At 48.4% G+C, this 2,500-nt stretch overlaps 10 non-coding genes and 4 pseudogenes across 10 annotated transcripts; all 14 read left to right on the top strand.

The window, feature by feature from the left end:
* The first annotated feature begins 38 nt into the window (after positions 1-38).
* Positions 39-157, top strand: LOC133942861 (5S ribosomal RNA; annotated as a pseudogene).
* A 42-nt stretch (positions 158-199) lies between these two features.
* LOC133941921 (5S ribosomal RNA) lies at positions 200-308 on the top strand (annotated as a pseudogene).
* A 62-nt stretch (positions 309-370) lies between these two features.
* On the top strand, positions 371-489 carry LOC133936385 (5S ribosomal RNA). Its single transcript, XR_009914482.1, has one exon. It is a non-coding gene; the product is annotated as a 5S ribosomal RNA (ribosomal RNA).
* Positions 490-551: 62 nt separating this feature from the next.
* LOC133945100 (5S ribosomal RNA) lies at positions 552-670 on the top strand. The gene has a single exon (XR_009916855.1). It is a non-coding gene; the product is annotated as a 5S ribosomal RNA (ribosomal RNA).
* Positions 671-732: 62 nt separating this feature from the next.
* Positions 733-851, top strand: LOC133934106 (5S ribosomal RNA). The gene has a single exon (XR_009912306.1). It is a non-coding gene; the product is annotated as a 5S ribosomal RNA (ribosomal RNA).
* Positions 852-913: 62 nt separating this feature from the next.
* LOC133936316 (5S ribosomal RNA) lies at positions 914-1,032 on the top strand. The gene has a single exon (XR_009914417.1). It is a non-coding gene; the product is annotated as a 5S ribosomal RNA (ribosomal RNA).
* A 62-nt stretch (positions 1,033-1,094) lies between these two features.
* LOC133936139 (5S ribosomal RNA) lies at positions 1,095-1,213 on the top strand. Its single transcript, XR_009914249.1, has one exon. It is a non-coding gene; the product is annotated as a 5S ribosomal RNA (ribosomal RNA).
* Positions 1,214-1,275: 62 nt separating this feature from the next.
* On the top strand, positions 1,276-1,394 carry LOC133939692 (5S ribosomal RNA; annotated as a pseudogene).
* A 62-nt stretch (positions 1,395-1,456) lies between these two features.
* Positions 1,457-1,575, top strand: LOC133944582 (5S ribosomal RNA). The gene has a single exon (XR_009916365.1). It is a non-coding gene; the product is annotated as a 5S ribosomal RNA (ribosomal RNA).
* A 62-nt stretch (positions 1,576-1,637) lies between these two features.
* LOC133945136 (5S ribosomal RNA) lies at positions 1,638-1,756 on the top strand. Its single transcript, XR_009916889.1, has one exon. It is a non-coding gene; the product is annotated as a 5S ribosomal RNA (ribosomal RNA).
* A 61-nt stretch (positions 1,757-1,817) lies between these two features.
* Positions 1,818-1,936, top strand: LOC133944363 (5S ribosomal RNA). Its single transcript, XR_009916154.1, has one exon. It is a non-coding gene; the product is annotated as a 5S ribosomal RNA (ribosomal RNA).
* Positions 1,937-1,998: 62 nt separating this feature from the next.
* LOC133942497 (5S ribosomal RNA) lies at positions 1,999-2,117 on the top strand (annotated as a pseudogene).
* A 62-nt stretch (positions 2,118-2,179) lies between these two features.
* On the top strand, positions 2,180-2,298 carry LOC133936745 (5S ribosomal RNA). The gene has a single exon (XR_009914823.1). It is a non-coding gene; the product is annotated as a 5S ribosomal RNA (ribosomal RNA).
* A 62-nt stretch (positions 2,299-2,360) lies between these two features.
* LOC133945858 (5S ribosomal RNA) lies at positions 2,361-2,479 on the top strand. Its single transcript, XR_009917577.1, has one exon. It is a non-coding gene; the product is annotated as a 5S ribosomal RNA (ribosomal RNA).
* The last annotated feature ends 21 nt before the right edge of the window (positions 2,480-2,500 follow it).

Below are 2,500 nucleotides of genomic sequence, written 5' to 3'. Positions count from 1 at the left end.
ATACATGTATAAATAAGGTTCAGAGGGTGGACTCATTCGCTTACAGCCACACCAACCTGAATACGCCCGATCTCGTCTGATCTCGGAAGCTAAGCAGGGTCGGGCCTGGTTAGAACATAGATGTGAGACTGCCTAAGAATACCAGGTGCTGTAAGCTTTTACCTGACGTATAAACAAGGTTCAGAGGGTGGACTCATTTGCTTACGGCCACACCAACCTGAATGCGCCTGATCTCGGAAGCTAAGCAGGGTCGGGCCTGGTTAGTACTTGGATGGGAGACTGCCTGGGAATACCAGGTGCTGTAAGCTTTTTTCCACTCTTACCTGACGTATTTACATGTATAAATAAGGTTCAGAGGGTGGACTAATTCGCTTACGGCCACACCAACCTGAATGCGCCCGGTCTCGTCTGATCTCGGAAGCTAAGCAGGGTCGGGCCTGGTTGGTACTTGAATGGGAGACTGCCTGTGAATACCAGGTGCTGTAAGCTTTTTTCCACTTTTACCTGACGTATTTACATGTATAAATAAGGTTCAGAGGGTGGACTCATTCGCTTACGGCCACACCAACCTGAAAACGCCCGATCTCGTCTGATCTCGGAAGCTAAGCAGGGTCGGGCCTAGTTAGTACTTGGATGGGAGACTTCCTGGGAATACCAGGTGCTGTAAGCTTTTTTCCACTTTTACCTGACGTATTTACATGTATAAATAAGGTTAAGAGGGTGGAATCATTCGCTTACGGCCACACCAACCTGAAAACGCCTGATCTCGTCTGATCTCCGAAGCTAAGCAGGGTCGGGCCTGGTTAGTACTTGGATGGGAGACTGCCTGGGAATAACAGGTGCTGTAAGCTTTTTTCCACTTTTACCTGACGTATTTACATGTATAAATAAGGTTCAGAGGGTGGACTCATTCGCTTACGGCCACACCAACCTGAATACGCCTGGTCTCATCTGATCTCGGAAGCTAAGCAGGGTCGGGCCTGGTTAGTACTTGGATGGGAGACTGCCTGGGAATACCAGGTTCTGTAAGCTTTTTTCCACTTTTACCTGACTTATTTACATGAATAAATAAGGTTCAGAGGGTGGACTCGTTCGCTTACAGCCACACCAACCTGAATGCGCCCGATCTCGTCTGATCTCGGAAGCTAAGCAGTGTCGGGCCTGGTTAGTACTTGGATGGGAGACTGCCTGGGAATACCAGGTTCTGTAAGCTTTTTTCCACTTTTACCTGACTTATTTACACGTATAAATAAGGTTCAGAGGGAGGACTCATTCCCTTACGGCCACACCAACCTGAATATGCCCGATCTCGTCTGATCTCGGAAGCTAAGCAGGGTCAGGCCTGGTTAGTACTTGGATGGGAGACTGCCTGGGAATACCAGGTACTGTAAGCTTTTTTCTTCTTTTACCTGACTTATTTACATGTATAAATAAGGTTCAGAGGGTGGACTCATTTGCTTACGGCCACACCAACCTGACTACGCCCGATCTCGTCTGATCTCGGAAGCTAAGCAGGGTCGGGCCTGGTTAGTACTTGGATGGGAGACTGCCTGGGAATACCAGGTGCTGTAAGCTTTTTTCCACTTTTACCTGACGTATTTACATGTATAAATAAGGTTCAGAGGGTGGACTCATTCGCTTACGGCCACGCCAACCTGAATACGCCCGATCTCGTCTGATCTCGGAAGCTAAGCAGGGTCGGGCCTGGTTAGTACTTGGATGGGAGACTGCCTGGGAATACCAGGTGCTGTAAGCTTTTTCTTCTTTTACCTGACGTATTTACATGTATAAATAAGGGTCAGAGGGTGGACTCATTCGCTTACAGCCACACCAACCTGAAAACGCCCGATCTCGTCTGATCTCGGAAGCTAAGCAGGGTCGGGCCTGGTTAGTACTTGGATGGGAGACTTCCTGGGAATACCAGGTGCTGTAAGCTTTTTTCCACTTTTACCTGACGTATTTACATGTATAAATAAGGTTAAGAGGGTGGACTCAATCGCTTAAGGCCACACCAACCTGAATACGCCCGATCTCGTCTGATCTCGGAAGCTAAGCAGGGTCGGGCCTGGTTAATACTTGGATGGGAGACTGCCTGGGAATACCAGTTGCTGCAAGCTTTTTTCTTCTTTTACCTGACGTATTTACATGTATAAAAAAGGTTCAGAGGGTGGACTCATTCGCTTACGGCCACACCAACCTGAATACGCCCGATCTCGTCTGATCTCGGAAGCTAAGCAGGGTCGGGCCTGGTTAGTACTTGGATGGGAGACTGCCTGGGAATACCAGTTGCTGTAAGATTTTTTCTTCTTTTACCTGACGTATTTACATGTATAAATAAGGGTCAGAGGGTGGACTCATTCGCTTACTGCCACACCAACCTGAATACGCCCGATCTCGTCTGATCTCGGAAGCTAAGCAGGGTCGGGCCTGGTTAGTACTTGGATGGGAGACTCCCTGGGAATACCAGGTGCTGTAAGCTTTTTTCCACTCTTAACTGACG

The sequence above is a fragment of the Platichthys flesus genome, chromosome 22 (assembly GCF_949316205.1).
Source record: "Platichthys flesus chromosome 22, fPlaFle2.1, whole genome shotgun sequence".
NCBI lineage: Eukaryota > Metazoa > Chordata > Actinopteri > Pleuronectiformes > Pleuronectidae > Platichthys > Platichthys flesus.
Note: the sequence above shows the minus strand (reverse complement) of the source record. Positions and strands in the feature narration are given on the sequence as shown.